A 20,078-nucleotide genomic window follows, 5' to 3' on the forward strand; every position below is an offset into this window, starting at 1 on the left:
GTACAGATTTTCTTTCTTTTCATATTCTCTTCTGCTTTTTGGTATTACTGAGTTTCTTTAAACAAGGCTTTGAGCTATATTCATTGCTAGTGACTCACTACCAAAAGACTTTTTGTTAAAGGATTTCATTTTGGTTCAAGGAAAAGGAAACTGATTTTTCTCTTTTGAAGTGTCATATCACTGGAAAACCAACAAATGCAGGTTTTAAACTTTAAGAAAAAAGTTTAAGTAAGAAAACAAAATTTGCATGAAGAACTTGTTTTGTTTGAAGAGTTTTCAGCTTCCAAGTTACCGTGCTTTTAGATAAGAATGTATTTCCTTTCCAATGCTTTCCTATTCAGTCTTTGAGATTTTCCCTGTACAAACTTGTTTTTATAAAAATTGAGTTATTTTAATATATAATTCCTTCAAATTAAATATTAAACAGTCCAAATTTCCATTGTTTTTTTTTTTTAAATATTTCAATTTCAAAACATATTCTCATGCAACACAACTGGATATTTTTCTTTTGGATATCTCATATTTAAAAAAAAATCAAACTGGCACATATACTCATATTTTTAACCTATTTTACGTTCAGTTCCATTTGGTCTTGTCCTTTAAGCCGAGCTCTGACAGAAGCACGGGGTAGTTCTTGTCTCACATGCTTTGTACACGTGGACTGCCTTATTCTTGTAAATATAGCAGAAATGTGCAGTCAGTGTTTTAGCCCTTCAGGCACTCATCAGGCACCGATTGTTTACAGAAGTGAACTGGGTAGCAAGAATTTAAACTGCCTTGGAATCATTAGGTGATTAGCTTTCCCTTGGATTCCATGTTACCCTGAACAGGCCTTCTGCAGGGCCCATTATATTCTTCTTCCCCTGGTACTGATCAAGGAAAACAAAAATAGAAACATCATTGAGTGCAATGTTGATTTTGAGACAGGCATTGTTTGAAAAGAGAATGCTAGGAAACCGTTAAAAAGTACAAACGTTTATCCAGGCGTAATAGACAATGCCAATTGTTTTGCCACAAAGTCCTGAGCTTTTAAGAACCTCTTTTTTCAGTGAATAAAATCTCAAGAGAAATTGCTGAGATTATTTCTCTAAATGATAAGCACATGGATGTAAAGCAGTAAAATCACTTTTTCACGTGAAAAATGTTGACGGTGTCTAAGTGATGGCACATTACTGGTTTTATGAAACAAATAAAACTGCATGTGAATAAAGGCTGATTTATGTAAGATTTTTAACAGTAAGCATCTACTATCAATATAAAAAATGAATAGGCCCCTGTAACCAGTCAAAACTAGAAATAGGATCAACACTCAATGAAAAAAAAACTAATAAATATGATGTGGACATTTATCACGTATTGCAGTACTCTCTGAATATATGCTGTGCTGATTATTAGATAGAAAATATGAAAAGAGAAATTTCAACTACTTACTGCAATGTTAGGCTAGTATTTGGAGGTTTGGGGCTTGAATAATAAAGCTTATATAACAATACCATTAAATGGGATTTTTTTTCCCTTTGGTAAAATGGGTGTTCAAACAAGAACATCAATAGTTTTTGTTTTTCAAGAGTAGCCCATATAAAAGTAGTACTTATATCAATGTCACTTTTAATATAGCTTCTTCCCAGTGTTATCCTTACAAACAAGAAAAATGTTCTTCAGCCACCTCAATCTGGAAAAATATACACAGAGAAATATACATTTGTTGTTCAAGAAACGAGAGTGTGCTGCTTATTATCTGTTTCTTAGAGTGGAACAGTCAGAGTCAGTGGTTGTTAAGATGAAATGTCATTTATGAAAATGCTACAGGTCACAGAAAGTCCTCAGGAAAGGGTCTTTTACAGGACCTATATGTCATTTCAGTATTTAAAATTTTAGAAAGCAGTAAAAGTCTTATTTCTAAATGAAGTAAATGATCATTCTGGATATTACATGTAATTCTACCAGCAGTCTAGTAGAGAATGAGAACAAATGGGCTAAGCAGAATAGTCTAATGGATTTTAGACAAAAAAGTGTTTTTGTTATGATTGTGTTTGTAGTTATATTATTGTCATTTTTGTTGAGAACGCAGTCAAATGACAGCTCTAAGAAGATTCTACTTTGGGACCAAATTTCAAATTATGACAATATTTAATTCAGTGATACCTGAGCACATCACACCCATATCTTCATGTGTCTTTCCCGGGGTAAAAACTAGTTCCCCTTACCTTTTGCATTTTTCAAAAATGTACTTCAATGCCTGTGAGTTTCAGCCAAAAGTCATAGTCTGCCCAGTTTGTTAATTGCCAGGTTAACGGAGAGTTCCAAAAGTCTGTTCCTGAAATAGGAACTTGCACTTAATTAACTAATCTGTATTTTGTCTATTTTCTGCAAGAGCAATAGGATGAGATTTTGCAGATGTTTCCTATTCTATCAGGTGCTGGTAATATACAAAGTAGCATTTTTGAGGTCTATCAGAATGTCGTGGAAAATAGCTAAGAATTGGGACCAAAGTAGATATTACTGCCTGACCAGCTGCTTCCCTTTTTCAGTTGCTGCCTCCCAATCACCCAAGTAATAATAAAAAAAAAATAACCAAAACTATGTGTATTGTTGGGGAGGAATAAATTTTCCTCTATCCTACTAGGTTCTTCTGGCTGATCTAAGAATTAAATTAACATGAGACAGATTAACAGGAGAAAATCAAAGTTTAACATCATGTATACATGAGAGAGACCCAGGAAAACTGAATAACTGACCAAGACTGCTGAAACCCTTACCTTAAGTACCATCTTCAGCTAAAGACGTAAGAGGGTGTTTTGAGTTGTGGTTTGGGGCTTCACGAGGAAGGAAAACAACTCACATGAAGATGGAAAAGCAAATGTTCAGCAAACAATGTTTGCTGGGCCATGCCGAGACAATGGGGCAGGGAGTGGGATTTTACCAGACAGGCTTTGCTTGGTTCCTCCCTGTCTGCCACACCTAGTGCAAGCTCTAGTTGTCTATGGTGATGCTCCCTTCCTGGAACAGTTCCATATTCTTTAGGCAGCTAGGGGGAAACTCAAAGGATTTTCCTGAGTCTTTGGGGCCTTAAAAATAATCAACCTAAATTAGTCTTCATGCCAAAGAGATACCTTAGGGTAGCAAGTTTTGCTCCCCTACAGTATAAAATTAGGAAACTGTGATAAATCTTAGGGTATAAGGGCTTTGAGAAATCCTAATGATTCTGAAGACCCCCTTATTTCTAGCTTGGGTAAAACAGCAGGAACCAGGAGACGAGTAAACAACCATCATTTCAACCCAGGCAACTCTACTACCCTCTTTTACACCTCAGGCTGCTTCAAATGCTTGCTTAATTTTGAAGTGAGAGAGAGAGAGAGAAAGTGAAAGAGTGAGAATGAGAGAGAGAGAGAGAGAGAGAGAGAAAGAAAGGGGCTATATGGAAAAAACCAATTATCTAAAATATGCTCTTAAAGGATTTTGTTAACTAATATTATTGAAGTTTAAAGTAGTTGGCATTCTTGGATATAAAATCCAGTTTGTGTAATTTTTTACACCTTTGATCTTTGTGCTTGTCCAAGAGCCACATCTTACCATCTGAAAAAAATTTTTAAAGAGTCCATTTACAGTGAATCCTTGGATGATAAATGAAGTCTAATCTCAAGGGCTACTGCAAACCCCAGTCAGTGAAAGAATCAGTCATTGTGTACCTTAGAGCGAAAGTGAGTCCACTAGTGCTTTTAAACTAACATTATTTTGAAACACATTAATGAAATTTTCTATTTTTTTCTATTATTCTGTTTTTCTGTAATTCTATTTAAAGAAATTATACAGAAAAAATCTGAATTGGAAAAAAATCATAAAACTGAATCATCAAACAAATATTACTATATGAAGATACTGATAATAAAGTCCCTAAAAGCAAAAATATATTCTAAATACAATAAGAGGAACAGAAACTTGTTTACTAGTCACCTATTTTTAAAATTTTTAATATCTACTTATCAAGAAATAATTTCTATCCATACTTGAAAGAATTTTCCTGTCTTGAACTTTAGAAAATTTATCTTTCCAAAATCAGGAATAGGGAAGAAAGAAACCCTCAGTAGACTTTTTTCTGCCTATTAATTTATCAAAACATGCCAACAGAAGCACCCAGACCCTTTCTTTTCTGCTGGCCATCCGGTTCCAGTCTAGCAGATGTCTTTACTACTTATAAAGGTGGTAATTCCAGGAAGGAAGAAAACTTCCCTCTACCTTTCTAAATTCCTTTAGCTAGTCCAGGAATTAAGTTAACATGAGACAGATTAACAGGAGAAAATCAAATTTAATTTTGTATGTACAAGAACTTCACATACATGAAAGAGTCAGAGACCCCACAAATATGAGAGGTTCAAAGACAGAAAGGAAGGTAGAATGAGGTCTATATACCATCCTGAGCTAAGGAATGAGATAGGGGGCCTGGGGCCTCGAAGGACACAAGGGTCATTCTCAGGACAATAAGAAATGAAGATGTTTGGTAATTTGACATTTGTCCTGCCATATAGATGGGGCCACTTAGATAAATTTATTTTTCTGGGAAAATTCCCAATTTAAATTCTTCTGGGTAGTTAAGGGTGTGTGTGTGTTGAGGGGCAGTATTTTCTCCTGATCTCACAGGGGCTCCATTGCTTTTAGCTCAAAATGATCCACATGCTCAAGCGGCACATCTTCTGGGGGCCTGCTCTGAATCCCTACGTGCTTACAGGAAATCTGGAAGGCACAGAAATAAAGAGTAAAGTTAAAACCCACAAATTACAGCACTTGCCAATATTTTGGTTTATTTCCTTTTTCTGAGTCATTTTATTATACATACGTGTTGAGACACATGTATGGATATAAATTTAACTTGATTTTGGAGTTAATCACTCCTTAATGAAGACACATGGAACAAACCTATTAATCTGAAAATGCTTGTCAGCAATATTACTATTTTGAACAGTTTCATATCTCAAAACATTAAGGATTCATTCCCAAGAGTACTTCTCAAAGCAGAAATACTTTAAGAAAGGAGATCATGATTACACATAAATTCATCAATGCCCACATGCTATAGCCTTTATGAACAAGAAAGAGAGGGCTTAGGCATAAGAGATTTGCAAAGTGATGGAAAATTGGTACCTACATTTTATTTCCTTCAGATTCTGACTTATGCGTGAACTTAGCTCATGTCTGTCAGAGTTGTTGCTACTGCTTTAATACTGCAGTGGACTTTTTTTACTTCCTGATCATTAGAGTGTTCATCAGAATGCTTGACCCAATTATAAAGGTTGTCATATCTTGTGGAGAGTTAGTGTTACCTGAAAACTGGGTTAGCCTCTTGGTGTGTGTTGAGCCAAAAGACACAACCAGAATAGGAGAAGGAAGGATTTATTACTTGCAGCAAGTAAGGAGAACACTGAGGATCTTTTCCAAAGTAATATCTATCTGAACAATAAAATTGAGGAAATTTTAAGCTAAGGTTGCATACATATTCATGAAGAATTCAGCATAGAATTGGAGCAAAGGTCAGTAGAGTCCAAACTTTAGTTGATTGAAGTCTTGAGGGTCAGAAAAGGTAAACATCTTCATTTTTTAGGCTCCAGTTGATCTGGTGGTTGAACATTCCAGGGGGTGGTTTAAATCCTGTGGAACAGTTCAAGAAAGTGCTTCTGGCTTTTCTCAGGTTAAAAAGCCATATTTGGTTGCCCCCCCCCTCCCCGGGGATCTCTCTACCCTAAATGCTTACATTAGGGTAGACATTAAAATCTTCATAGAACATTTAGGCATCACTTAGAGTTGAGTCTAGAACCCAAGTATCCCAACACTAAAATGTGTACACTTTTCACTTTTTTGTATTACCTCTTTTATAGGAAGAAGCAGTCTCCCAATAGAAAGCACATCTGCTAATGTGCTAAACCAAATAAAATTAATTTAACATAAAGTCACTTCAAAAGGCACATTCCTTGAGCTTGTGAATTTCACCAAGAGAAGGAAAATTATATAATTTTCTAACTACCTTTACAATAGACTTCAAATATGTTAGAGCCATAGATATTTCAAGACATGTTATATGGCCATGGAACACAAAACAACATTTCCTTATTTTTATTTAGTTTATATTACTAGCGATACTGAATAGTGAGAATTGTCAGAGGAAGATTTAAATTTGTCTCCTGTGTACCAAACCAAAAAGAAAGATGCTTTTGCAAGACAATTTCTCTCGAAAAATTGCTATGCACAGGTGGTTTTTCTGATTCTTTTCTGATTAGCCTGATAAATCCTGTTTGACAGTTTTCTGTTCTTAAACTAAATTAGAAATGTTGATTCCTGAAGAGGAGCAGAATATGCCTCCTCAAAATATGCTTCTTTACCATAAGAGTTATTTTGAAGTGTTTTTTTTTTTTTTGAACAGGAGATAAGAAAACTGAATAGAAGTTACTTTTTGTAGGAAACTTTTACATTTGTAAGAAAAATCTCCATTTGTAAGTGTGTCTCCCTGTCTGTACCAGGAAGAGAAGGAAGACTAATTCTCTAGGAAACTCAATGAAGAAGGCTTGGATTTTAAAAAAACAAAGAAAGAAAGAAAGAAAGAAATGAAACAACCAAATAAATAAATAAACAGAAACACTTGACCCTGGATGTCTATTAAATTAATGGCATGACCATGAAGAAGATTACTTTGACTTTAAAACAGTACATTAACTGCACATCCTAAGAGGGATATAATATAAAAACAAAAAAAATCACAACAACAACTTAAACTGCATTGAGAAATCTTTACAAAATATGTTATAGTTTGCCTGACTTAAAATAGATTAGATTTAAATTGGGTATTTCTATAACCATAGCCATTTTAAATATTTCATTTTGAGACAATTTTATATTTACAGAGAGTTGCAAAAATAGTATAGAATTAAAATGATACAAATGCTATTTACAAATCAAAAACTGACTCAGACAATAGAAAACAAACTATGGTTACCAAAGGAGAAACAGCAGGGAGGGATAAATTAGGAGTTTGGGATTAACAGATACACATTACTATATATAAAATAGATAAACAACAAGGACCTACTGTATAGCACAGGGAACTGTATTCAATTTCTGGTAGTAACATATAATGGAAAAGAATCTGAAAAGCAAAAAATATGTATGTGTGTATATGTATAACTGAATTGCTTTGCTGTACACCTGAAATTAATGTTGCAAATCAACTACAATTCAATAAAATTTTTTTTTTAATTTAAAAAAGTTTTTTAAATGCTTGGATTTAAATCTGCATGACCACCATACCCTTTTTTTTTTTTTTTTTTTATTGTGCTCTGCCTGATAACCTCCTGTAACTGGCTCTCCCCATCCCCAACATCATTCTTTTATCTTTAGTTGAAGATGGTATTTAAGGCAGCGACTTGAGCCATTTCTAGTGGTTAGTCAGTTTTCCTGGTTATCTCCCATGTATACAGGAGGTATATGTGTTGTTAAACTTCTGTTTTTCTTCTATTAATCTGTCTTTTATTATAGGTTGTATTACTGAATTGGTGAGGTCCTAGCCCAGGCTGAGACACCCCTGTCCCAGCCAGGGAGGTTCTTTTTTGGACTGGATTCACCCAGACAATAATGAAACCAATGCTGAGACTGGAACAGCACAGGCTTTAATCAATGGCCAAAAGAATGGAGAAAGGGGAACCTAGTTGGCAAATCAACTTCTTAATCCAAATCAGGTGGAGGCACCAAACATATAGGAGGGTCAAGGTAAAAGGGAGAGAATTGGAAAGAATGGAGGAATATTAATGAGTTATCTGGGAACATGGGGTGTGGTTAGGACCTGGAACTGATGCAACCCTCCTTTTCAGTCTTTGTATGGGCTTTTCTGGTTGTTGTCATGGTGATAATCAGCTGTCATGGCATAGGTGGGTGTGTCATTTTGCATGAATTACAGTGAGCTTATAATGAGGCTCAAAGTCTATTCAAAGTCAAATCCTCCTACATCTTGGGCCTAGTTGATTCTAACCAGTCGTTGGTTTTTCCTTTTCTTTTTTTCCTTTGCAGCTTCCTCTTGAAACTTAGATTAAGAGTAATTGGTTTCTATTCAAGGGAAGGGCAGGGGTATGATTCTGGGGCAACAGCCCTGGTAACAGTCGGTCTCAGCCAAGAACCTAAAAGGGTAGGAGGAAAATTATTTTTCCTCCCTCACAACCCTAATCCTTGGATTCTCCATGGTTTGATGCAAACACTTATAAGTCTCTTCAAGCCCTCTCACCCTGATTAGATAAGGGTCCCTTGAATTTTCAGAGAGTCAGAAGTCATGAGAAGGTGAGCTCATTATTCCTGTCTCTCTTTCAAGGCACATATTTTCATCAACACTCTCTCTCTTAATTATAATGGGAGTCCCCTTCTTTTTCCAGGATCATTCCATAAATATCATATTTTTCCTACTTTAATCTCTAGTTTTAGCTTTTTTGCCTTCACCTTAGATTGTCAAAATTCTCTTTTGGTTATAGATGCTTCATTCCTAGTATGTTATTTAAAGTTTCTCTTGCTCCTTACTCACCTACTAAGAAAGAGGGATTCTGGTGTGGACAAAACCAAACTGGAGTGTTTAGATATCTTAGCACTTGGTCTCTGGTGCTAGAATATCTTCTTACAAATGTAAGATTTAAAATTTTTGTTATTCCATGAAACTGATGTCTTTGGAGAGTGGTATGAAGGCATTGTTGCCCTTCCTCCTTCCATCTATTTCTCTCCTCTTCCTCTACCCTCTCCTTCCCCTCCGTATTTGCTGTTTCTCCTCTCCATTTACTTCTCCATCTTTTACATCTTCTCTCTGTTACTTGAAATCAGTCTTTTCTAGATCACCTTATCATCAATGTTTAACCCTACTTTCAACTGCTATAGTAAAACAGATCTTGTGTCTTTTTCTAATTGAAATTATACACTTGCCTTTAAAAACTTATCAAGTAGGATCAGGTGGACCTCTGGGAAAGTAGCTATGGATCTGATTTCTTGAGACTACAGGAGAAGAAAGCTATTATTCAACTCTCTTATTGTCACACCTATTTTCCATATGTGTTTAGAGCCAAGTCTTATTACTGAACTCAGGTTCTGCTACTTGCCACTCAAAAGCAATACTTGGGAGAGGTGATGTTGATAGAAAATAAAGTTGCCTTTACTTAGAATGTTAGCAATCTGGGGAAATGGTGGACTCAGTGTCCCCAAAAACTATCTCAGAAGATTCTGCTCAGCTGCGAACTTTTTAAAGGAAAAAAGAAGTGATCTCAGTTGATCATTGAGATAAGGGGATCAGAGTCATCACCATCCCTCACTGCAGGCAGGCTTGATGTACAGGACTGTCAATTCCTTGTGAATTTTCCTTAGATGCTATCTTGTTCACAATTTGTGAGATTACTGAAGGAGAACTAGGAAAGAGATCTGATCATTTGTGAATAATTTCTTACTCTCCATTTCTACTTCTTTGGTCTATGGAGAACACCAACAAGTTAGGCAAAGTATTATGTGATCAAAAGATTTGTAAAGCACAGGGGCACCAGATTTAAAAGTTAGTTACAATGTAGCTTTGTTAAAGTGACAAGGCAAAAGGGATTTCCTGCTGAGGGTGTTTCCTGCAGAGATCTGCTTACAGTCTGAGCTAGTAAGTTTGATTCTGTGACCTCCATCATTAACCACATGGCATACTCTTGGAGCACCTAATTAAGGATGTTGAGATTCTGGCCATCCTTATCGGTTTTCTTTTTCTTTCTTTCTTTCTTTCTTTTTTTTTTTTTTAATTGAGCATCTTGCATGCTTTTCCATTTAAAATAAAAAAATATATCCAAGGAACTAGGTATTTGAGCCAGCAAAGTTATGCAGAAACCTCAATTAAAAAGCATTTGCACTTATTTTGGATACAAGTACCCTAAACTCAGAGCATGTCTTTAACATTGAGAAAAGATCCTGATCTCTAGAGACATTCTGATATTAACATGAATAAAATTTACTATGAAGTTAGTGGCCTGAATGACAGCTCCGTGCTCTAGCAGGTTCCACTAATCCTGGAAAAAGTCATTGTCTCATTTAGGGAGAGAACAGCATTTGCATTGGCATAAAATATTGATCAGAAATTGATTTGGAGCCAAATTCTTAGCCAATAGATACACATATATTTGCTTTAAAAATACTCTATGCTTGTGTGGAAAGAAATCTGCAATAATGAATACATATTGAGTACTTACTGTGTGCTGGATGCAGCAAACATATGAGAAAAAAACATTTCCTTAATTTTACATGTAAATGAATTGACATACAACTGGTTAAGTGAGATTTGAACACAAGATGCCTAACTCCAAAATGGATACCCTAACTATTATAATATAGTGTATCCCTCAACAATAGAAAAACTAGATCCAGAATCCAGTTCTGATATCCTCTTTTATTAGCATTATACCTCCCTCCATAGAATGAAATCAATTCATAATTGATTAATCAGTTACAAAAATTTCTTTCCCTCTACACCAATTCCTTTTCAAGCCACCATCTTTTTTTATTCTATATTTTGAAATAAACCTTTTGAGAGAAGAACATATATTTCTGTATTCTTCATCAACATCTATTTACTACTAAAGCCTTTAAAACTTGAATTTCATCTTAACCACAATGCCAGACTATTATATTAAGGTTAATAGTATCCTTGATTTTTCTTTTCCATTTCTTCATTTGCCAGTATCACTGGAACATTTGGCTCTTTTGTCTGCACCCAGTTTCCCTCTTCTTTTGCTTTAAAACTGTCTTTTCATTAATTCCAACACTACTTCTCTTTACTCTGTGACTTTCTTCCTCAGAACTCTTTGTTGGTATCTCATCTTCAGGCTAGCTGTTAATGTTGCCATCTTTTAAATTAAAATGGTCTTTTAAAAAATCATTCCAACCTTTTCTATGATTTGAACCAAGTTGGTGATTACACATATTTATTTCCAGTCTAGATCTTTTTCTTGAGGACCTGAATCATATTTATAACCGTCATGTTGGCATCTATACTTAGATATCCCACAAGTGCTTTAAAAATGAACGTATCCAAATTGCACTCATTATTTTCCCTGCCATACCCACTCCATGTATATGACATATTTTAGTAAATGGTGCTGCTAACTACACTGACTCCAAAATCAGAATCTTTAACTCCTCCCTCCTCTCCACACTGGTCTCATTGCATACTGTCAATACTACTTTAGGAGTATTTCGTTATTATCATTGTTTTTTATCACCACTACCATGGATGGTCTTACATCTAAGTCAGTGTATTACTCTTAATTGTTCTCCCTCTCTTCTGTCAACTGCATCCTCATCCTCATTTTTATCTGTTGACCTTGATGTTGTCAGAATAGTAATTTTCAAAAACTGTCATTTTTTTTCCTGCAAATATCCTCATTACCTGTAAGGTAAAATCCAAGATCTTTATCAATATTAATGCTCAGATCACTTTTTCTGGTTAAGATTTCTCAAAACTTGGTGGAAATACTAGCATTTGGGTCCAGAAATGCTAATATCTCAGAAAAGAAAGGACTCAGGCCTAGGAGTCAAACTGACTTAAGACAAATTAATATGAGAAAAAAATACACATTTCACTTAATTATTTTTATATATAATTTCACTTAATTTTTTTTATATGCACATAGGAGTTTTCAGAGGGGAAATAAAGACCCAAAGAAGCCATTAGGGCCAAATATTTGTATACCTTTTTACACAAAGAACAATAAATTACAGGGATGTAACAAGACAAAAGAGTGACCTTGAGTGACCTTGCGTGAGGGTCAGTAATTTGTGGGACAGTAACTTGGAAATATATTGTAGGGGCGGGTAGGGGAGAGTAATGGGAGGTCAGGGAGCCCTTTCTGCATTTGCTGTTTCTCATGCACTTTTCAGCTCAAAATAATCAACCTACCAAAGAAGTATATTTTGAATAGGATGGTCTAAATCCCTCCACTTTAATTATTCAGGCAAAGTACATATGCATTGCCTCTACTATCAGTTCCTCTCAGATTGCATGGGATTTTTGTAAGACTTTGCAATTAAGCATGAAAATGCCTCTTAAAGAATAGCATATACAATTATCATTCCAGTATCCCTAGAGTGCTAGTTCCTGTGGCCTCTAGAGTGAGGCTGGCTGCCAGTCATCTACTAGGAGCATAAAATTACATGATTGAATTAATTACTCTGAACCATTCAGAGGTTTGTTATTTATGACTGTTACTTGTCTACCCAGTTTAGAGCCTGTGTAGCAATCTTGCCTGAGGTGCAAATTCTTCATGAAAACCTCAGTGCAAACAATAGTCTATCAAGCCTTCTACCCCGAGACACCAACTTAAATCTTGACCTTCACCCTATTATCTTACCCCAAATCAAACTTCTGATTACAATAACCCACCAAAATTTACCTCCAGTTGCCTTTGCTATGAAGCATTTCTCTCGAACAGATTTATTCGATTCTTCTATTTCCTCAGCTTTCTGTTATTATGTCTATTATGGCAACTATGACTTTCTACTTTAATTAGCTGCTTACCTGTCTGTCTCCCAACCTAGATAGACTTTGAGTGCCTGAGAGATAAACTCTGTATCTTTTAATCTCTTCATTTTAGATTTCTTCATATCAGATAATCCCTGGGACACAGAAGATGCTTACTATTTGTTTCATAGGGGGAAAAGAAAGAGGATTAGATTGTTGAATACATGAATGAATAAAAGTGACCTTGTACAATATATTTACTATTATTCCACTTTGGAGCTAATCACATCTTCTGCTTTTAGATGGTTTTACAGTGTTTAAAGCTCTTTCAAAAGCACTTGGTATTCATAACCTCACTATGAAGCAGACAGAGCTGATATCATTTGTCTTATTTTAGAGATGAGGGCATAGGCTTTCAGAGCGAAAGAGGCTAGCCTGAGATGATATAAAACTAGACCAGAACCTAGATCTCCTGACTTCATGAATAACAAAATATAAAGTGACCTTATAGTTTATACTATTTATCATGTATGGATGGACAAGGAGATATTGAGAAGTCTACTATGAAATAAGGTGAACTATCCATCTTAAATTCACAGTAGAGAAGAAAGAAATGCAAAATAATATGGAATATATCCCTGAAGATAGGACTCAATTTGTAAATATGACAGTGAGCTTTCAAAAGAATAAATTTTAAACTTTTTGAACACTATTATCTGTGGGCAACATACCTTCAGAAAACCGTTTTAAGCTTCCATATTTGCTTCATCCTACACAATGATCTATTATTTTAGACGAATCCTTTTTAAAATGGAATAGAAGTAGTACATTAAATCTATAAAACATAATTAATAGTTATGTTCGTATCTCCAATTACATTAAACCTAATTTGGTTTGTGTCTGATAATCCTCCTTGAAACCACAAAATTTAAGAAGTGCCAGTTCCAGATCAATGTTGGAAGACCTAAGTTAGGATAAATCTATGCTAAACTGGAACTGAGAGTGCATAGAATGGACTTTAGGGAAGAGTGGATAGGCTTTAGGATACAAACAATTGACAGCTGTTGCTCTTGACTTATTTTTTTTAGCCTCATAATTTTAGTAGATCCAAATTTCTTAGATAAGCAAATTGCATTGAACATTGACTTCCAAGGACAGTGTAAAGGATCTTTAGAATATCAGTGATCTAGATCATCAGTGCTTCCAGCTGCATCATCGTACAGTGAGAAATAATGACAAATAAACTGCAGTAACACAAAGGCCAGGTGGGGGGTTATAAACTAAGACGTTTCTGGTGTTCTACAGCTTTCCCATTCATTTATTGTCTAATCCTACTTAATTTATTGTTTAACTGCTCATTCTGGGGCAGTCTTTTAATCAAAACATCAATGTGTGTCTCCCAGGAATGCCTGGCTCTCATCTCATCGGTTGCCCAGAGGAACCTGCTATCCTGCCTGAAGAAGGTAAGCTTTCCTATAAACAGTCCTGCTTTTGCTGTCTACCTTTTTGAAACTTCCCTGTCCCATATCCCATTTCAAAGAGCATGCTTTCTTTTGCGGCACTTATCTAAGCAATAAACTTATCTCTGTCACTGTCTTAATGGCTAACTACTTACTCCTGGAAAGGATCAAAATATGAACATGATTAAAAATGAGTTTGAATTGCTATTTCTGCTAGAGATACAACTATTTTTTTTCTTCTAGTTTTGAGGTGTAATTAACATGCAGCACTATGTAAGTTTAAGACATACAGCATAATTATTTGATTTACAATGCATCGTGAAGTGATTATCACAGTAAGTTTAGTGAATATTCATCACCTCATATAGGTATAAAATTAAATAAATAGAAAAACATGTTTTTCTTGTGGTGAGAACTCAGGATTTATTCTCTTAATGCCTTAAGTCTCCAGCACATGCCATTGTCAGTTGTTTTGTTTTTGTTTCAACTTTATCAATTCTTGTGGCTGTGAAGTGGGATCTTATTAAGATTTCTAATTGCATTTTCCTGATGACTAGTAATGTTAAGTATATCTCATAAGCTTATTGACTTTTGCAAAGTGCCAGTTTAAATAATTTGCCCTTTTAAAAATGAGTTGTTTGTTTTATTGTTGATTTGTATAAGCTTTTTGTTTTTGTTTTTTGTAAATATTTTCTGGATATAAGCCATCTGTCAAATATGTATTTCTACATCATTTATTCTCTTGTACTATCTGGCATGCATTTTCATTTTCTTAACTGTATCTTTTGAAGATCATACATTTTTAGTCTTAATGAAGACCATCTTATCAAATGTTTTCTCCCATAGTTTGTGTTTTTGAATGTCCTGTTTAAGAAATGTATGCCTTACTCAATAGTACAAATATTTTTGCTATGTTTTCTTCTAAAAATTTAATAGTTTAGGTCTTATATTAGGTCTATAATTTATTTTAAGTTAGTTTCTACGTATGTTGGGCTAAATAAGTGTCTAAATTCATTTATTTTTATATGAAGATAGCCAACTGTTCTAGCCCCATTTGTTGAAATGACAGTCATTTTCCTAATGACTTACCTTGGCACATTGGTCAAGAATTAATTGACAACTTAAGTATGGTTTGTAAATTTTAAGTACCTTTTCCGACTTGACCTTAGCAATCTATTCTATCACACTAATCCAAGCAAACTACACTATTATCATGTGAAAGGTTTCAGAACGTAACACCCCAAATATATTATTTTGGCATTTTGATTATTTTGAACTGAAGGTACTTGAGAAACAGCAGATGCAGGAACAGCTCACTGACCTCCCATTTTCTACCAAAATGCAGGTCATAAAATTTCCCTTGAGAAAGATGTCCTCCCTGAAGGACAAGAAGGGGAGAACATTCTCACCACCAGAGACTGGGAGTCCACGCCAGAATGGACTTGTACAAACAAACTTACTAAAATACCCTTATTATCCTTGAGTCACACCACCTCCCATATATTTCCTAGTCACTGCCCTACAAACTAACTGCCCCTAGCCCAAGCCCTTCTGTCTTGTAACATCCCTGCAATTTATCATTCTTAGTTGAAAAGGGTATATAGGCTTTTGGGCAGAACAGCTTCTTTGGGTCTTCATTTTTCTTTCTTTTCTTTTTGAAGACTCCAAATAAAATCTTATGTTTTTCTCCTATTAATCTGTCTTATGTCAGTTTAATTCTTAGGTACAGACCTAAGAAGGTGGTGGGAAGAAAAGCTTTCTCCCCTACACGTTTTCTTACTTTCAGTCCTTCAGTGATTCCCTATGGAGTAAATCTAAGACATATTCACATTCCATGATGCTTTTTACAATTTTGGCAGTTAGAGGAGGGACTAGCAAACAGAAAAGTGTATGATGTGCAAGGGTATAGAAAGTTTAAAAGAGTGTGATAATTTTAGAGATCTCATGTGCTTTTGTATTACTGTAATATAGGACATGCAGTCCGGTGTATATTCATCCAATTACCTACCTTTCATCTACCTTTATCATTTGTAATTCATGTTCTCCTTTCCCAGTTTCCTCTGTTTAATCATCTTTGTAGAGTTTTGTCTTAGTGCTCTAGTCTAGTTCAGTCCAACTCAAAATAGCATTCTCATGACAGGCATTATCAGTATTACTTGGTAGCCTGTTAGAAATCCAAATCTCTGGCCCCACTCCAAACCCACTTAATGAGAATCTTTGAGGGTGACCCCAAGAATCAGTGTTTCAACAATCCTTCCTATTTATTCTTAAGCATCGTCATTGTTTTTGTAAAAAAATTAATAGAAATTTCAATTAAAATAGAGTTGGGAGACAAGCTATGGGAGAATTCAAACCCTAGGATGATAGCAGAGCTCAACGGGAAGAAGAAAGGCTTGCTCTTCTTGCCTGCAAGAGCTCAACAAGTGAGAGACTGTCACAGCTTAGCCAATGAAAAGCCACTGTACTTCAAACTCTCAATTCTTCCAATGGACTCTTTGAATACTATAGGTCTCCCAGGATTGAGTCCACATTACCTTGTTACATAGGTACTTGCACTAGGCTCACCATGGTTGCATACCCCTAATTGCAATTCTTTATAGATCCCGAATAAACCTGGTTTTTTTTTGGGGGGGGGTTGTTTGTTTGCTTTTTGCTGGAGAAATAACTGGCAGTGTTTTGCTTTAGCCTTTGTTCTATAATTTCTAAGATGTCTTGTACATGGTCAGCCATTTTTACACCTCTTAAAATAATTAAAACTATTAGGAAATGAATATTCAGAGATTCTTACCCATTGTTATAAATTACCTGTTACTCTCCAAAATTAACATTGGTAAGTTAACATGTGGTTTTCACTCAAGTACTGGATATTTGATGGTTAATTTATTAGAGTTGGAAAACCATACTGAGTCAATACTTGAGATAATATGTAGAGAAGAAATAAAATGGTAAGAGATGTGTTTTTGAAAAGAATATTCTAATGTACCTTTCTTTAATTTTGAAACTTTGACAGTAATAATACAGATTTTCTCCTCTAAAATGTTAATGCTGTGAATTACATTAATACACTTTCTAATGTTAAATGATTCCTAGATAAGCTTTTCTCAAGTAATGTATTGCTACTTTTTTCTATCATTCAGCTGAATTTTATCAATTTAATGTATGTAAAGTTTGTAATTAGTATATTTGCATGATTCAAAAACAAAACTATTTAAAAATATATATACTGAGAAACCTTACTCCCGTCTTTGTCCCACCACCTCATTCACCATTTCTATTAGTTCCTCATTTTTTTATGTAAATAAAAACTTCATTATACTTACCACTTTCCTATCTTACAAATAGTGGCATAAAACATACATAGTTATGCACCTTATTATTTTTTTCTTTCTCTTTATAAAAGTATTCTCAAAATCTCTCCTTATCTAAACTTAGAAATTTTCTGATTTTTCAAAACTGCATATTTCTTTGCAGAATAAAAGATAGTTTCATTAACGAGATACTTATTGCTGGTACTTAAATTGTTTCCAATCATTTGTTATTCTGAAGAATGCCACACTTAACAACTTTGTGTATATATATTCGAATACCCCAGTTGTTACTTAGATTCCCTGAGATGGGATTTCTGGATCAAAAAGTAAATGCATCTGTCATTTTGGTAGATATTGCCAGACACTTTACTTCCTTCTGAGGAGCTATCCCACTCTGTGTACTGGCCTCACAGATATAGTAATTTTCAAATTTGTGGATAATTTGTCCACTGGATATGTGAGAAATGATACTTTAGAATAAGTGCATTCCTCTTAATACAAATAAATTTTAATCATCATATTTGCCTAATTTTGAAATGGGTTATTTCTAGGAATTTTTAAAATCAGAGTGAGACTAGCCCTAGTCTTTGGCTTGAACAACTCAGTAGAGAAAGTTTGGGGAAGATGAAGTTTTGGGGAGAAGGGAGGTAGACATTAATAAGTTGATTTTTGACATGTTAAATTTGAGATATCTGTGAAACATTCAAAGTAGATGTAAATTAGGCAATTGGGTGTTCCAATTTGGAATTCAGTGGAGAGAAGTGGGTTGCTGATATAAATTTGGTAGTTATTAGCATATAGAAGGTAATTTGGGTTCGGGGAATGGATGAGATAATCTAGGGGAAAAATGGTAAAAGAGAAGGGAAAAGAGGCAAAGGCTTCCCTAAAATATTCAGATATTCAAATAGCCTTAGCAAAACTTCATTGATTCCCTCTGGTGTTGGATTAACCAGACTGGGCCTAGGCCAGCTGGATCGCCTGGGCTCTTGCCTCTGAGAGGAGGAAACAGCATGAGGGACTCCTCCAATGGGAGTTAGACCAGAGTGGGATCTGATGGCCCACTCCACAATCTGTACAACTGGGGAGCATAGTGAAATCACATGAAAGTTGATGATCTACCATAAAGGCTGAATGCAGTTAAGAAGATGCTTGACCACCCAGATATCTATCACAGCAGCTAGTTGTAGTTTATAACATGGCCCATTTTGGGCAAGGTACCAGAGGAATTCCTAGAATGGTTCATGTTCCAGTGTCTAAGGAACCAGACTCACGAACTAAAATAAACTGTGCTCATTCACTACAATACATCTTAGCAACCAACTTTCTCTTTCACTCTCTCCATATATGTTTTACTTTCTATATGCTCAAGCATGCTCTTAACCAATCAATAATACCACAGATAACAGCATAGACTCTGAAAAAAAAACATAAAAAATAAATACTTGAAGGCTCTTGAAAGTGAACAAAACCAGGCAAATTCTAGAGGAAAGCTGAAACTTGAAAATACAAAGAACACAGGGTGTGAATTTTTCTTTTCTTTTCTATTTCTTCTAATTTTAGCCTGAGGGAAGGAAGTCATGGAGTCTCAGATGTGGCTAAAACTGATAAGTCATAGTCTTTCTGGCTTGAAGAACAAAAAGATTTCAGAATAATCACATCTGTTGAAAAGTGAGGAAAAAAAGAAATCCGGAGAGGAGGTGCCCCAGATTCTGTGTTATAAATTATTTCCAACACTTTGGCTGAACCCTGGATCACAAAAGCATGAGGCAGGTTGGAAAAAAAGGTCAACTAAGGGTTTGAGGAGGGAAGAATTGAACCTTGGTTTAAGCTGCTACCCAAGGGTTAGAGTTTGCAGTTTGAATTCAATCAAATTAACTGCCTGCTTGAGAAAAATACATCAGCATTCTTCAGAGTAATATAACAAGATCCAGAGTCTCCACAATATGACTCAAAATGTCCAGTGTTCAATGCAAAATTACTTGATATATATATAAACAACCAAGAAACTGTAACCCATCCTCAAGATAATCAGTGGAGACAACAACAAGTTAATACAGATGTTAAAATGATCAGCCAGGGATTTTAAAGATGCACTTTAAAAATAAGATTCATCTTTATAACTATGCTCAATTAGATTAAAAATATAATCAATAAAAAGAAAATCTTGGCTGAGAAATAGGAAGTATAATAAAAGTATCAAATGGAAATTCTAAAATGAGAAATTATAATATCAAATCAAATTTGTAATAAAAAATAAGCATTTTGATCTCCTTCACAGGAAATAAACAAATAAGCAATTGACAACAACCACAAAACCAAGTAATAATTTAAAGTTACGTAGCTACTTTAAGATTTGAATTTCTTTCTGACACGAAAGTCTTTGCTACTGATTTATTTAATAGAGCAGTATAATGAAGTTAATTTACAAATATACAGTAAATAAACTTGTATCTAAATATATAGGCCAAAGTTTTAACAGCAATTTTCTTTGTTGAAATTGAATGTGATTTCTAGTTTCCACTTTTTAGTTATCTGTATTTTTTTTCTTTTTCTAGTTGAAAGAAACCAGAATATATCACCCCAAAATATGCCTCCTTGATGTAAAAATAATTTTGAGCTGATGGCAATTAAGAAACAGCCAACCAAGCAAAGCTGCCCCTTTTACTGCTGAAAGGCAGGGTACAAATTCTCCTTTTACTAGAGACAGACTTATCAACCCAGAAATGGCACCCGAGGAATCTTCAGACAAAACTTACTCCATTAGTTTCCTCCCATTTACCTTCTCACAGTTTGCTGCCCCTTGGAGTTTTAAAA

The 20,078-nt window shown here is 34.9% G+C and overlaps 1 long non-coding RNA gene across 1 annotated transcript in view; it reads left to right on the forward strand.

Moving 5' to 3' along the window:
- LOC105092215 (uncharacterized) overlaps positions 1–20,078 on the forward strand; it is a 447,960-nt gene that overhangs the window by 56,281 nt on the left and 371,601 nt on the right. The window contains exon 2 of the long non-coding RNA XR_004140251.2: positions 13,900–13,959. This is a non-coding gene — a long non-coding RNA (uncharacterized LOC105092215). The remainder of the gene's footprint in view (positions 1–13,899; positions 13,960–20,078) is intronic.

This window comes from Camelus dromedarius, chromosome 11 (genome assembly GCF_036321535.1).
Source record: "Camelus dromedarius isolate mCamDro1 chromosome 11, mCamDro1.pat, whole genome shotgun sequence".
In the NCBI taxonomy this organism is placed as follows: domain Eukaryota; kingdom Metazoa; phylum Chordata; class Mammalia; order Artiodactyla; family Camelidae; genus Camelus; species Camelus dromedarius.